General features: G+C 42.2%; 1 protein-coding gene across 1 annotated transcript in view; it reads left to right on the top strand.

The window, feature by feature from the left end:
- AK5 (adenylate kinase 5) overlaps positions 1–16,257 on the top strand; it is a 3,278,219-nt gene that overhangs the window by 1,962,906 nt on the left and 1,299,056 nt on the right. The window lies entirely within an intron of this gene.

Genomic DNA, 16,257 nt, shown 5'->3' with positions numbered 1-16,257 from the left:
TCATTTGACAGATGTCGGGCATAAATGTAGTTACGCACGTGTGCACCAGTTTCCTGACAGCATTCAATGTCAAATGATGTATGATTCAGTTTTTTAAGACATTTTAAACGGGACATATAATACATGTGCGTCACTACATCCATGACCGTTAAACCGCAATTGTTACATTTCCGTCCTTTACAATCATGTTCGGCACAACACAGTGTCCACAACTGGATCAGTCTATGCAGGGTTTGAAAATAACTTCCCCGATGTCCCTTACTGAAAGTATCTTTTGTAAGCATGCTGTGGATCTGCAGAAAATACCACAATGCATACACTTAACTCTTTCTGCAGGGTTTTCCCTGGAACCACTCGATTGGAAAACCCTTTAAATTGACTATGCCATAGAAATTTTTCTCGTGATGTAATGCTCCGTTTTAGCCACAATGTTCTACACTTGTGATCGAAATACAGCACCTTAATAGTGGCATCAAAAGTTTGAAATGCTGCAATGTCAGCAAAGTACACTAAACGATCACCCTGTATGTTTAGTGCACGCAGCATGTGCTGTTTTAGCAGAGGCTAATACAAGAGCGTCCTTGGGTCTCAGTGGTTCCAAAAGGGCCAATTCACTAGTGGCCACAAATACATTACTTGTCTCTCTTGGGAAATTCAGCGTGAATTCTTGTATATTTTCAATGATCTTGCTAAAACTCAGCGTTCTTAGGCGTCTGTAAACACTCCCCTCTTTAGCTTTCACAATCATAAATGTGAGTCTTAGAGTGCCGTACACAGGGATCTCCATGTTACTCTGTAACATGTCCTGAATTTGGTTGAGAATGCTCTAAGTGTCCAAAGGTGTTTTAGGATGATGCTTGGTGAAAAGAGGGGTGTTCAGATTCATTCCGCTCAAGCGCAGCTGTGCAAAATCATTAACACTAATGTCCAGTAGAAATCTGTTTAAGAGGCCTTGTATTACTGCATTAATAGCCACTATGCCACTGGAAAATTATGTTATCCAATTTAAACTTAACAAAACTGAACTCCTCAAAGTTCTCAATCGCATGGTCTTGCTTATTAATGTGTTGGAAACTTTTGACCCTTTCTAAAAATACAGGCCTGTCATCCTCAACCCCCATTAGGCTACGGTCTCCCGCTGTTGATGCTACCAAGGCGCATGGGTGTAGAGATGATATAAATCCTTTAATAAGTTTGAGGATCTTTTTAGATTTTTTCCTAAATGTGGCTCTACATCTCTTTAACTTGGCGCCTACATTCTGATGTACAAGACTAGCAGCTGCCCATCTTTTAGTGGTACGAATCAACATTAAGTACGGCTGTGATAACGTTTTTGACTTTAAAATCTTGGTGTTTTGGCTCAAAAATGTTGTCTGACTCTGGATTTTCACTTAACCTTTGGAGAGCCATCTATCGTCCTTCCAGCGACCTTCATTTTATTTAAAGATGCAGCATCCTCAGTTATATTAAATGTTGTGGTCAGCTGCTTTTGTCTAATGAATCTTCGCATCTCGTTAACCAATGCTGATTTTCGTTGCTGAAACCTTCTAAATCTCTCATCAGGTCTTGTCAACGGCTGTGCTTACTGCTACTGCCTGTGTATTGCAGGATGCCTAAGAAACAATGTGTACTGTAGGCTGTATCCACAAATGACCCTTGAGGTCTTAAAGGTGCAGACAGTTTTGCCACCTTCTGACATGTTTTTACTATTTCCCTATTTATAATTAGGGATTATGGTTTTCGGCTAATACTGAAAGAATCCGGTAAATACCCCACGGGATTGTTGTCTCCTTCCTCGGGGGGCTCCGATAAACATAGGTATTTTAATTCATTATCACCCTTGCGCCAGGAGCAGGTTTTGAAGCCCTGTTGTTTTGCATTGTCTTGCTTTAAAGACAGACGCATTGCCGATGAGCCACTGCAGCCAAGTAACATATGTTCGGTTTCAATAAGATGCTTCAAATAATTGGATCAAATTGTGCTGCCTACTTTAGTACATTCTTTATTTTTATTGGAGCATTGAAGCAGGTCGGAGCTTGCAGAAGAGTGAGTCTTGTCTGCAGGAGTTCAGATTCCAGAAAGCATGTTTTACCTGTATTTCTTATCACTCCATCTGTGTCTCTTCACTGACATGAGAGATTTGCCTCTCTGTAACCACAGAGGTGCCCTATACATCACTCAAGGGTGTGGCTTTTGTCTCACCCTCTGCCCCCTTTTTAACTTTTTTAACTGCCTTCATGAGTACTTTTGGTGTGTAAATTGGTAATAGTTTTTATGTGAGGAAACAATTGTATAATATCCCTAAATGTATTTTTATTTTGGAATTTCACTCAATCTATGGTGCTATATGACCACTTAATAAGCCAGTTTATTGACATTAGATGAGATTTATATGAGCCCCCACTGATGTGAATTTATTTTATTCATTTCTGATAGTCAGGGGTCGTGCAAACAAGTGATCTTGGTCCTGAGGAAGGCGGACAACAACTTGGTCATTACCTCCGAAACGTACTTAGCCCTGCATGGACAGCAGAGACACGCAACTAATAGGCTACTCAATTTGAACATTTAGAATTTGAGGTTTACATAGACCCCTGAGCCCGTTAATTACCTTTTGGGCAGGCTGCCCCAAGTCACAGTACTGAGCAAATATCTAGACAGAGAGGCACCCCGACATCCAACTAAACTGGGTTAAGGTTCAGATCTCTCTTCAAATGTGGGCTATTTGTATCAGATTACAACTACTGTGCACATGTTTTGACAAACGTTCTTGTATATTCCTGAACGTAAAGATGAGGCTTAGAGTAATCTCTTCAGCCTACACTGTACATTTTGTATATTAATTTTGTGTTTTTGCACTTTTCTTTGTGTTTTGTTAAAATTGACACTTCTCTTTGTGTTTTGTTAAAATCGACTTTCAGCATTTGGATTAATACAAAAAAAATGTGTGCCTAACTAAAAGTTTAAGAAAATTGAATTTATGGCAAAATATGAAAAATGCTTACATATAGTTGCATTTGATTGTGATATTTCTTGTTTATAGGTTCCTGTTAGACAGGCATCAAATTCAGAGTACGCCTCCAACTATCCTACCTTGAAATAATTGAAATTGAGTTTCCATTTTAAATAATTTTCCTGTTGGGACAACCTTTTTGTGTTATAATTTAGAATGCTTCCCCAGTCCCGATCATAGCAGAGGATGGTCCCCAAGTACTAAGCAGACAAATAGCAGTGTATTATTGATATATTCATGAAATTCCACTTTGATGACTCAACGCTGTAAACCTTTTATTTCATTTCAATACGATGCTTCAAATAATTGGTTCAGAATGTGCTGCCTACTTTAGTAATCTATTTTATTTCGTTTTCATTGGAGCAGGTCAGAGCTGGCAGAAGAGTGAGGCTTGTCTGCAGAACCTTATATTCCAGAAAGCATATTTTACCTATGTTTCTTAACACTCATCTGTGTTTCTTCACCAACATGAGGGGTTGCTGCACTTTGCCGTCTTTTTTGGCATTTACACTCTCCCACCAGCAGGGCACGTTCTGGACTACACAGCGCCCAGCAAACTATTAGCAGTACCAGTGTAGTGGGGGCACCCCATTTCATAGCTGCATGTGTGGAGGGGGAGCTGAGGATGACACTCATTCTCCTGTCCCAAGCCTCACACTGCACTGCTCAAAGGTCACATACAACGCATCCATTTTGCCCAACCATAGTCAGTGCCTCTCTGACTCCATCCACACATATTTGTGTCATTTATTCAGTGCTTACCCTATATCTCAATTAGACTACAGTGCTGTCTCTGCCCCTAATCCAGAGGATGTCCTTGTTCTGCCCCTTGGGAAGATACCTCTCAAGCAGGGGAATTCCTTGGTCTCTTGTCCTGCCTATCCTATGGTTTATGTTTCTCAGCCAAGTCTAGGGTCTCTCATGATCTCTGGTCATATGATCTAGTGTCCTAACTCCAAGTATTTAATAGTGGCCCTGTACCATCGGCTCTCATTGTCCATTCTCCTTATCTTTGATGTCAATTCTCCACTCAACAAACATATCTAAGTTGTTGGATTTAAAAGGGGGCACCTTTTATACATTGTCAGCATAGTTATTGAACATTGTCTTCCCTCTTATTATTGTTCCAGGTTGATTCATTTTTTTGAAAGGCAAATGCCAATTTGTCTTGTGCACTTTCTTCTAAGGCAGGGGTCTGCAACCTTTGGCTCTCCAAATGTTGTGGACTACAAATCCCAAACGTCCTAGCCAGCATAGTCAGTGGCAAGAGATCATGGGAGTCACAATACAAAGCATCTAGAGAGCTGCAAGTTGCACACCCATGTTTTAATGGGAAAGGTCATTTGAACTAAATATGTAACTTACTATGCATATATCAATGGGTGGTAGCTTTTGATTTTCGCTACGGGGGTAGCCATTACCACACTGTGTGATGCGAGGGAGCTGTACCCATTCAGGTCACACACACACCCATCATCACTACTATAATAGGGTTGCCAAATCAGTCACCCGGCACAAATATAACCAGGTGGGTCATGTGGATCATATGCAGGAGCAACCATTTTAACATGGAAGTGTTCATATTAACCTACTTATGCACGCAGTGAAAAAATAAAATAATATGTCTGTTTTTACACTGTAAAAAGCTGTTATCCGTGATTATTTCAAAGGGGCAAATGGGAAAACACTGATGAATACAGATTCAGAAATGTTGGGAAAACACTGGAAAAAACCCCCATTGATGTAAAAAAAGAAACCCCTAAAACAGGAAACCCTATGTATAATACAGTAGTTCTCAGGATTATTTATCTGTAAACAGGCATTCAAAATGGGGTCTCTTGGTGGGTGCGATGTACCCCTGGCGGGGGTATATTATCCACAGCGTGATGTGGTTCACTATAGGCCTCGGGTGTCTCTGCTATTTACTCTTCCAGATCCCTCATGATGATTCTGAGCAAACAGCACCTTCCTCTCAGCTACGGACAACCCATACTACATCTCAAGGAGGGGTGCACAATCTGACTCATCCCCGTCCTCCCCTGCAGCTCTATACTCACTTGAGGGTCAAAAATGCTCTCTAGTGGTTCCTGAATAACAGAGGGTCCATGTAATTATAGGAATGGCATCCACAGCTGTGACTCTGGTGGTTTGAACATCAGTGGCACCCTCTCTGCTTGTTACAGAACCTACAGTCCCTACATCGAATAGGGAGTCACTCTCTTTTGCCTGATCATGACTGTTGATCTAAAAAAAAGGGGCATTCTAACACTCATTCATCACAGACATAAGTGTCTGTCATATCAATGTAATGGACTTCCGGTTCAAAAGCTATTTGTGTGGGGTGCTTTATCAAAGAGTTATCGGCTGCATTATGGGGTGTCCCTGCAACATGCCTTACATCATTGTCATCATGACGGTGGCCCTCCTGCTGGATGTTGAAATCTGTGGCTGTGTTTGAAGTGATAGAGGAAGGTTTATCCCAGAAAAGGGTAGTAGTAACCCTGTTCCCTATGCATGAGATATGTGGTAACACAGTTGGAGCACTCCCAGTATTGACGGGTGTGATATCATTACTCACCTTGCACCTATAAGGCATCGATAAACGTGAACCATTGGGTTGGTCTTTTGGGTTCCTCATACTTAGCCTCTATCGCCCCTGGTAAGAAAGGGAAAAAAATGGTAGTCTAACTACCATAGGCCTTTCACATTTCTGCAAAGCTGTAAATAAAGAAATGAGTAAAAATCATGTTATACCTGTACTTATAACGGCAAAACTCTTCTGCAACTATCTGGCTGATCTATAGGCGGAACCCTAACGAGAACTGCTGCACATTTCGGTGGTTGTGCTAACCTTTAGTTGTAATGGTGTGTGCCATGACACAATTTTACTGCTGCTGCTGCTTATCCCCCTTGTTGGTCATACGGGTTGTGCAGAGTGGTTTGCACCAGTAAAAACTGATCAGATGTCAGGGTGGGGTTTTCAGACATTGAGGCTAGCGTGGAATTGACAACCTGGAGGATGATAGAAAATGACTTTCTTCTTAACATTTCTTCCAATTTTATTGTGTTTATGGCTCTTGGAATGTGCTGGATGGGATTACACCAGAATCATTCTGAGTCCAAATAACCGGAAAAACTCAAGAAGATGGCAAGTTACTTTTTTTAATAACAATTATCTAAAACAGAGATGTTACAAAGTACATCAACGAACGTACGGTCAGTCTATCAATGATTTCCACAAAAAATACAATGTTTATGCTTCATTATGCGTCAGAGTGACATCACACTACGTGGCAATAGTGAAAAACCGATCAGGGTTCGGGATTGGTTAAGGGAAACATCTAGATATACAATCATATAGGAGCCAGGATTGTTATTGGCTGTCCTTTATCAGGTGGACAACTTATGCCGACCTCTTCAAACATGTAATTTCAGAAAAATCAAATACACAGTGTTTCATTGGTCTCTCAAGCTATAAGGTCCTTCGTTATACAATTGGTTGGCACGCTTGTGCCATGTCTGGAACATTTGGTTCATTTAGCTGCACGTAAGCCAAGACCCAGGTGCAGGGAGATAGGACATGAAGCTACATCACCACCCAATTACCCCAGCATCTCATATCACCCATGCCTTCTGCTATGAAATTGTGTTTGTACTTGACCTTGCAGAATATTCTTGTCCTGGGAATACACTGGAATGAGGGCACTCGCTATCATATCTGGAACTTCAAGTTCAAACTCTATTTCCATTCTTGACTCATGTGACAAGAGACCATAATTTGGTTAATTCTTTAAACTTTTAAATGTTTAAATGAATTAAAACTTGGCATCCTTTCTGTTCTTCCTTGTACCTTAATGTGGGAGGATTCATCGTCCGCACATCGTTCTTCTTCAGAGTAGATAGCGGACCTCGATTTCTTAGTTCTTTACTTCAGGCCAGACAGCCTCGCCACGCAGCTCCACTAGCCTGTTATTCTCCTGCGACACAGCTTTTCGTTCATTCTCAATGATTCCTTGGCTTACCATTTAATGGTACCAATGTCCATTTTCTGTACAATGGCGTCTTCGCCTGCATTCTATTTACTACTTATAAATTGCCTACATGATGAATTTATCTACCTTGCATTTCAGCGTCTGTACATTGTTCATGCTTCTGTTTTCTGCAGCACTTTGTTAAGGTATAATCCTCTTCTTTTCCACCTTGATAGTTCACTCTATTATTTACATCGTAATTTGTCCACATCATCTTCATTCAGTATCTCGGGACGTCGTCTACACTTTCTTATGATGTAATCAGTTCATCTTCTCAGCTCTTTCTCATATTCCTTCAGGGAGTTACTCCTGTAGACTGTCATCAACTTGAGGGCACATTCGATATGGTCGTCTTAATGGATACCTTCTTCCATATACTCGATGTATTATTGGTACAGCAGCTGAAGTTAGACAGGGCATAGTTTCATGACTCCAATACATGGGAGGTAGGGGAGTAAGCTCTCCTGCAGATTTACATGTCTGCTCCTCTACATTATTAAAACATCCGGTGCTCAAAGAATTAGAAACACAATGCAACGCCCTCACAATGTCTAGCTAAATACGGTCATCTCTTTTGTTGTTTTTAGAATAGACCATAGCTGTATGCATATGTAATAACGGCGTTGAAGGTGGCTTCTTCTCCGGTATTCGTCGCCATGTCAATGTTGAACTATATAGGAATAAAAACCAAGCATATCAAAAAAGTTCACATCCAAAAAAAGCAGAATATTAACAAATATGGCCAAATGAAATTATTATGAACATTGTTTTTATATTAAAAGAAATGTTGATATTATAAAAGAAATCTTGATTTTAAAATAAAAAACAAATACTGTAAGAAAAGAATTCATAATAAAAAATGAAAATATGAATTAAACTTTTTGATAACTGAAAAATACTTGATATTAATTTCATATTAATAATAGGTCTAAAGATGCAAACGCCCTTTAATAAACATGCAGCGCAAGCTACATCTTATGGGGCAGACTGCATCTTAAAGTATTGCTATGCTACTTGAAAACGGATGCCTCACCAATTTGAAGGCAGTTAAGCCTACAGCCTTTGCTTTTCTTGAATTAGCTGACATTTAAAGAACCTTTCCGATGCCTTCCTTTGTGCTAATTGAGGCTTCATTTTAAAAAAACAGGCTCTGACATAAGCTATCCTTTATAATTCTCAGCCCCACGACCGAAACACATAACAGAAAGGCTAGCCATTATTTTTCACAAAACAGAGAACACATTTCAAGTAACACTACGATACTCATCTACCCTGAAATAAGGGAGGCCCATTAACCATAAAGCATTTTGAAAACAAAACCGAATTTGCAAAATAAAACTAACGCCTCACCAATTTCAATGAGACGACAGTTGTTAAGCCTACGGCCTTTGCTTGAAGTAGCCAAAATTAAAAATAAATGTCCAATGGATTCCTTGGTGCCGATTGAGGCATTCTAAAAAACAGGCCTTGACAAGAGCTCGCCTTTCTAATTATCAACCCCACACGCAAAACACATGACAGAAAGGCTAGCCATTATTTGTCATGTTTTACAACACAGGGAATGCATTTCACAGTTAAGTTGCACTCACTAAGGGCCCGATTCTCATGTGGGTGTTAAGTACCGAAAAGGTCGTAAAAAGTGTTGGTACTTAAGATGTATTCTGAAGGTTGCGCATTCTTCTGAAGTCGGTATGAATGCGCCACTTTTGGGAATATATGTGGTGGTTGCTAGGATGGGTGGGAAACCAATCTAGCAACTGCCACATTTGTTACCTGCCATTTAAGACGGGTATTCTTGTGGCACTCCTCCACTTTTAAATGTGCGTTAAAGTGGCGCACATATACAGTACCATTTTGGTGGCAGTATTGTGGAGGAGTCCCAAAGGAAGCCGGTCGCAATGCAGGTGGGCGGCAAAACATTAGTGTTTGGGGGGGTGAGGGGTTGGGACACTGGTTGCATTGGATCCTGCCTCTCACCTGCATACTAGCACCACCTTTGTGCTGTATTTTGGCATGAAATTATTTTTAAAGTGCAGTGTATGAGGTAGTGCTAGTATGCAGGTGAGGGACAGGGTTCAATGCGCTTGTAAATGTAACCAATATCCTTTTGGAGACATACACATTTGTAAACATTAACTGCTACTTTGCATGTTGAATATGAAGGGTTCTCGGCAGCAATTTCGTAAAATAACGATTATTTCATTATTTAAGGAAAGTGCTGCTGAGATTTTTTCTTTGCACTCGTTGTACCCCAAAACAAGCGCAATGAAGGTGGTGCACTGTTGTTCACTACGGGGACACCCAGGTCCACTTTGCATCCAAATTTGGTGCAGTGATTCGTGCTCTTTAGCACGCTCGCTATGCAAACTTCAGAATCGGGCCTTCAAGGGGGTCGATTCTGATCAAGGTGTTAAGTACTGAAAAGGTCGCTGAAAGCGTTAGCAACCTTTTCAGTACTTAAGACCTATTCTGAAGGTGGCGCATTGTTCTGAAGTCAGAAGGAATGCACCACTTTTGGAATATTTATGCTGGTTGCTTGGAAGGGCTGAAAACCCACCTTTTGAATTCCAATTCTTGTGGCACTCCTCCACTTTCGTAACTGCCTAAAATTGCTGCTGATGTAGGGCACCAAATTGGTGTCATTCTTGTGCAGGAGTGCCACAGGAAGCACAGATTTTTGAGTCTATTTGATTTCTCATGGTTACAGGTGTGCATTTTAAAATAAAGTGTGCTTTGTTTTGTATATTTATAAATAGATGTTTATGATCGTAGATGTTATGATCTCGGCAGCACTTTCATAAAATTACAAATTGCTCGTTATTTTACAAAAGTGCTGCCGAGATTCTGCAATCCACTTGTTCTCTACAGAAACAGGCTGATTGCAGGCAGAGCACTGTGGTGCACTGCATTGACTCCCAGCCACACTTGAGAATACTCGTGGTGCCTGGGCGTCAAGAAAAGGCACAGTGAAGCTTTCTATTTAGCACGCTCACTGCGCCTTCATAGGAATCGGGCCCTGAATTGTGTAAATAACCCAGCCTGTTAATTAGCGCTTATCTAACAACATCGTAGACAATACCTAGCACATTCTTTGTACCGGAAAAGCATTGAAAGAATGACGAACTATATAGTCAGTTAGCATGCCACTTACTGGTTTAGTACCTTGCATTAACAGGGCTGACAGGCAGCATGCATAAGAAAAACAAGCATGGGCAATGATAATAATATGCGCCTTTGACAAAACTGTTGGATTTGCCTGTTTTTAACAGGACTTCAGTGAAGGGCACACAAACGTTTTCAATCTTGCAGGCTTTGGTTTCAGTTTATGCACAGATTTAAGACGGTATTAGGCCACTGTAGAATACTGCCTTCAGTGAAATTAAAGCAGAGGTCTCCAAATGCCAAATAAAATCTGTGGTCCCAGGCTGTTCAACAAAAACATTTAGCAGCCATATGACCTGCAGTGCCCCCTTGCGAGGGAACATCCCCAGCACACATCCCACAAAGCAGGCTGCATACCTAAATTTCATTCACCGCTCCTTCATGCTGCCATCACTGAGGAGCGGACATATTGCACAGACAAGTGCCGCAGGCTCTGGGCCACGATTGCCACAGTCTTAAATTTGGTGGGGGCGGGCAGGCTTGGACTGCTAGCATTTTGCCTCTTTAACCTGTCTTCGGCACTACAGCTTTTCAAACTGTGCTCTGTGCAAGCAAAAGAAACCTGAATTTTGAAGATAAGCCTGCTTTTTCAGGTTTATAGATAAAAAAAAGGAGCAGTCTGTGTCCTTAAACAGCAAAGTCTTCTCTACGTGGCCCAAACTCTTCCTGTTCTGGAAGTTGCTGACCAATCAATGGTGGATTTAACTGGAGAGAAGGAAATAGAACCTTGCTGGACTGTCAGCGTTACTGTCCCCTGTTATGTTGCCTGAAGTAGAAATAGAAAAACAATAAACAACATCTAGCATTCAGGCATAACTCGCTTAAAGACAGCTTAGAGTGACAGACAGCAGCAGGAAGCGTTCTGCCATGCCGTCCAGCAGGTTCAGATCCGACTTGCTAGGTCCCACCTTCGTATGCTGCCATGGGAGTCCACAAGGGTTCCCCCTTCTGCTCCTCTGCATGTGGTCAGGAGAGATTGTTTGGTTCCCCTCTTGTCTGCTTCTATCACTCCTCTGTCATGTCAGGGAGGGTTTGGTAGATGCGAGCAGCTCAGCCTAACATTGCTCTGGGTGCACAGTCATGCAAAGGCTGCTTACTATTGGTTTGCAGACATAACACAAGGATATTGAATGTCACTTTCACTCAGGTGTGATGACTGTCAATGCCGGCTCCCAGATTGAGGCACATTTAGGCACTGCCGGGAATCCAATTAGAACAGTAGAATTATTACACAAAAATGTAGCATCTCCAAGGATCACATGGGGGTGTTGATGCCAGCTTTTAAGCCACCCCCAGTTGTATCTGGGAAGTGGGAAGCTCAGCGTTCTCCCTGACCCCATGCAAGCAAGGCAGGTGGGGACCTCTCAAGACCGAGACACTGCAAACCGCGGGCGGCATATGACCCGAAGGCTTGCCTAATTGAATTAGACGTGCAGCCAACTGTGCACTGAGCAGCTACCAATTTCATTATTTAGCAACGGAGAGGTACGGCTGCATCATGCACAAGGTGGCACAGCACGGACGTCTATTGTTTTTGGCTCCTTTTACCAGCAGTTGCTGTGTGTATTATCTGGAGGGACTGCAATTCTAAGGCGTTTTACAACACAGAAAACACCAATAAAATGTCACTTTGCTTGGAAATGAAATAAACAACTGAAGTAAAGGAAACAGAAGCAATGTAAAGTAAATATACTGATGGCTTCTAATGATAAAACAAGCGTTGGCAAAGCCAACAGTGTTGGCCTTTCTGTCCCACCATATTGGAAGATACATGGTATGTTTACTATTCAAAGATGGCTGCTTTGATTCCAGCGTGCTACCTTGGAGACAGTTATCCAAGATGGCTGCCTTCATGGAAGAACTCAAACAAAATCAAACAGTTCGAGATGGGCAGGAATGGGTGGGATTAACTATAGGGTTAACATTGGCTAGGGGCAGGGAATGGGAGAGATTACAACTGTGTACCCCTCCTCAAATATCATCTCCATTGGAAAAGCATTACAGACCCACATTCAAAGACCATATTTGAAGCTGTTATGTTAATGACAATAGTTGCAGCTTTAAAGGTAGTGCTTTCATTGCCACCCAATAGCCCAAACTAAAAATGCCTGCCCAAATGACCAGTTAATAGTTCAAGCTGACCAACCCTTGAAACACGGCTGACATCTGGCATTAACATTACGGTGTTGAATTCAGTTCCAATCCTTTTAACAAAGGCTTTGTAATGAGACTTTGCCTTCATAAATCTTCTCTCTATATATATAAATGGGACATCTGTGGATATTTGTGTGTGTGTTTGTTCGAAATGTTCAGCATACTTCCCAACATGCTCCAAACCTGAAATTTGTAATGTGGGTAGGTTCCATGGTGTAGATAATGTAAACAGCATAAAATATGAATATACCTTTCTCTGATAAAATGTGGGGGGGGGCTATAGATATGTGTTTGTGTGTCTGAAATATTGAGCATACTTCCCAACATGCTACAAACCTGAAATGTGGCTTGTGGGTAGGTTCCATGGTGTAGACAATGTAAAAAGTATAAAATATAAATATAAATATCCCCTTGTGTAATTTTATTGTTGTAGGAATTACTGTGCTAGTATATATACTATTTCATATATACATAAAAATATATACAGCAGTCGAAGTGGGCAGGAGCGGTTAGGAGCAGTGCTTCTTTTTTGTTTGTTCTAAAGTTGTACTTTTCCTATGACTTTATTTTAAAAAGAAATCATTCCAGAATGGTATAATTTGAAAATAAAAGTTTAGGAAGAAGTTGAGACTTGCACTTCAGTGCACGTCACTGAACATTGCCTTAAAAAACAGCTGTGTTTGTTTTGTGGGTTGTATTGTGCATGTGAGGGGGGTGTCATTGGGGTTTGTGGAGAGCGAGGGCAGGCCAGGAGGGATCATAGTTCCACTACTTCTTTTCATACACTTCAACCACTGAATATATATGTGTGTTTGTGTGTGTGTGTGTGTGTGTGTGTGTGTGGGTGTGCGTGTGAGTGTTTGAAAAAATGTACATTTAAAATGACATCTAAAGAGTGAATTAGTATATACATCATACTTTGAAACATTTTGATAGGTGTGTCGTGCCACAGCACATGCTGTGTTTTATAATTAGAGCCAACTATGACATATGGACAGTAGGAGACTGAAACATTGTGAGAATATCTGACCCATGTGTTTGTGCGCGTCCGTTTGTGTGTGTGTGTATGTGTGCATGTGCACAGTTGTGTGTATATGCATGCATGTATGCACAGTGTGTGTGTGTGTGTGTGTGTGTGTGTGTGTGTGTGTATGTGTGCGGTGATTGTGTCACTCTATATGCCTATTTAATCATACAAATCCACCCAGAGCAGCACACCAATAATACACTTGAAGAAAATAGGACAGAGATTAGGTTTTATATAAAAGCACGAATGTTTATAGCTGTACATTTTTTTATTTATTTAGACAGAAGGCATGGCATTGCACGTCTGACATAAGACAAATGCATGGTTTCTTGGACCATTCCATCCTGATGGCAGCGTGACAAACGGTTTCACCATAAAGTCAATGTAGCGTAAGTCACACGTAAATATGCTCCAAATTATTTCCATGGGAAGACCTTTACACAGCATATACATAAAGAAGATCACATGCATTTCACATAAGGTTTCCAGAGTTTGTTGTACCTGATGGGTGCTACATCTCAGTGTCCGGTTGTTTAAATTTAATAAATGTTCCAATGTTTTGCATGTAAACAGAGGGAATCATTCCATAGCTGATGAAAAATAGACACGTGCCTACGTTGATTTATCTTTATTTATTTATTGATAGGGTATGTATAATGTGCCTATATAGAAGTGTTTCAAGGCGCAACAAGACAAGAGGAGAGGAGAGGGGAAGAGGGAGGAACAAACAAATGTTTCTACTAGGCCTTGTGACATTCGGATCATGCAAGTGCAATAATGAGAAGTGCAGAGGAGAGGGGAGGTGGGGGTCCCAGACAGGGAGGAATTGCCTGTGAGAAAAGTGAGAGCCAGGTGAGGCCAGGTGGTCAGAGCCAGGGAAAAGCAGAGAGAGATCAGGTGAAGGAAGGTCCACAAGCTAAATGTGAGGTAAGGAGCTGGAGGGCAATGGGGGTGCATGTCCAGCCAGGCTAGTGTGGGTGAAGGGGCACAGAAGGCAAGGGCAGGATGAGGGGGGGTCAGGGGAGACCAAGTGCAGGGGTATACTGGACTAGGGGGACTTGGTGCCCTGTATGAATCCGAAGGAACCAGGCAGCTAGTAAAGAGGCAAACGAGGACATTAGCAGGGGAGGGAGAGAGTGAAGGAAGAAGAGAAATGGAAGGTCTTCAAAAGCTTCCAGAACATAAGGAGTTTCTGCTCAAGTTTAAGAGAGGCACTGAGGCCATTCCAGAGTGGGGCACCCAGAGGTATTTAGGGAGATAGAGCTGGATGTAGCAGGGTCCCAAGCCTGAGAAAGCCTTGTGGATGATGCAGAGGGTCTTGAATGTGATCCTCACAGCAACCAGGAGCCAGTGGAGAGATTTTAGGGCTGGAGAGACTCGGTCACTGGGCTTAAGGCCAATGAAAAGTCTTGGGGTCCTGTTCTGGATTAGTTGAAGAGGGCAAAGTGAGGAGTTGGGCAAATTGAGGAAGAGGATGTTGCAGTAGTCCAGCCTGGAGAGGACCAGAGCTTTAGAGACATTGAGTTTCTGGGTAATGTGAAGAAAGGGAGAATGCCTCTGAGGCGGTGCAGCTGAAGTGGTCCTTTCTAGCAAGGTCTGTGAAGGAGAAAGAGGAGTCGAAGATGACAGCAAGGTTGTTTGCCTTATAGGAGGGTGAGAGGAGTGGGCCCATGGAGGGCAGCCAGAGTGTTGGAGTGAAAGAGGGAGCAGGGGCCCCAATGAGAAGGATCTCTGTCTTACTGGCCTTAATGCAGAGATCGTTAGCAGTGCACCATGCTTACGTAGCGGACAGGCAGTCAGGAATGAGAGAGTAAGAGGAGGAGGCAGAGGAGGGAAGCTTGCATGCCATCCACATAACACTGGAAGTTACAAGAGAAGGTGGATATCAATGGGGCTAGAGGGGCCAGGTAGATGTTGAAAAGCCAAGGCGAGATGATAGAGCCCTGAGGGACACCGCAGGTGGAGAGTGAGATGGTGGGGTGAAAAGGGCCCAGTTGAACCTGGGAGGGTCGGTCCAGGAGGAAGAGTCAACCAGTCCAGAGCCAGGTCTGTGATGCCAAGGGTATCATGGATCCAATTTATCAGGGTGCATGATTGACTTACCAAAGGCAGAGGAAAGGTCAGGAAGGATGAGAACAGAAGGAGAGCTGGAATCAAGATTAGAGAGCAAGTCTTCAAGGGTATTCAGGAGAGCAGTTTACAAGCCTCTGGCAGCTCTGAAGGCAGACTTGTGGTCGTGGAGAAAACCAACAGATTCAGTGTGGTGGATAAGCGAGGAGATGGGCAGCTTCTCCAAGAGTTTACCCAGGAAGGGGGTAATCGAGATAGGGCGGTTGTTAGCCAGACAGGCTGGTCCATTGTCTGTAAGGGCTGCCAGTGGTGAAACCTCCAAAAAGTTGCTATTTTCTACACTCATTTGTGTGGGGGAAATTGGGAAAATATCAAGTTTGGACCTGGCACATTTCGCTGATGTGAAGAGGCCATAGTTTAGAAGATATTCTTTAAAGGTCGGCCATGTTGTATGCAAGCTCTTCGCAAATGCAGCGGTGGTCTGGGTTTTCTTCTTTTATATGGTTACAGGGGTCCGCAGCATTACTTTGAATTTCTTTTCCTTTTGATGGGAGTTTTAAGCGCATAGATTAGCCCAGACCCTTGAAGCTCAATCTGTTGCTTCCTTTTATTTATACGATCTGTGGTGGGTCACGGACTCTGGTTAGCCATTTCACTGAGTATTTTATTAAACCAAAAGAATAATGCCTCACTTTCCTTCTACTATAAGGTGTCCCTACCTAACAAAACTAAATAAGGTGCTCGGCCATCATCAGTGAAAGTCCAATTCATAATCAGTCCAGTGTCCAAACTAGCCTGCT

This window comes from Ambystoma mexicanum, chromosome 1q (assembly GCF_040938575.1).
Source record: "Ambystoma mexicanum isolate Mex_15411 chromosome 1q, UKY_AmexF1_1, whole genome shotgun sequence".
Classification (NCBI taxonomy): Eukaryota; Metazoa; Chordata; class Amphibia; order Caudata; family Ambystomatidae; genus Ambystoma; species Ambystoma mexicanum.
This window is presented reverse-complemented; position numbering and strand designations above follow the sequence as displayed.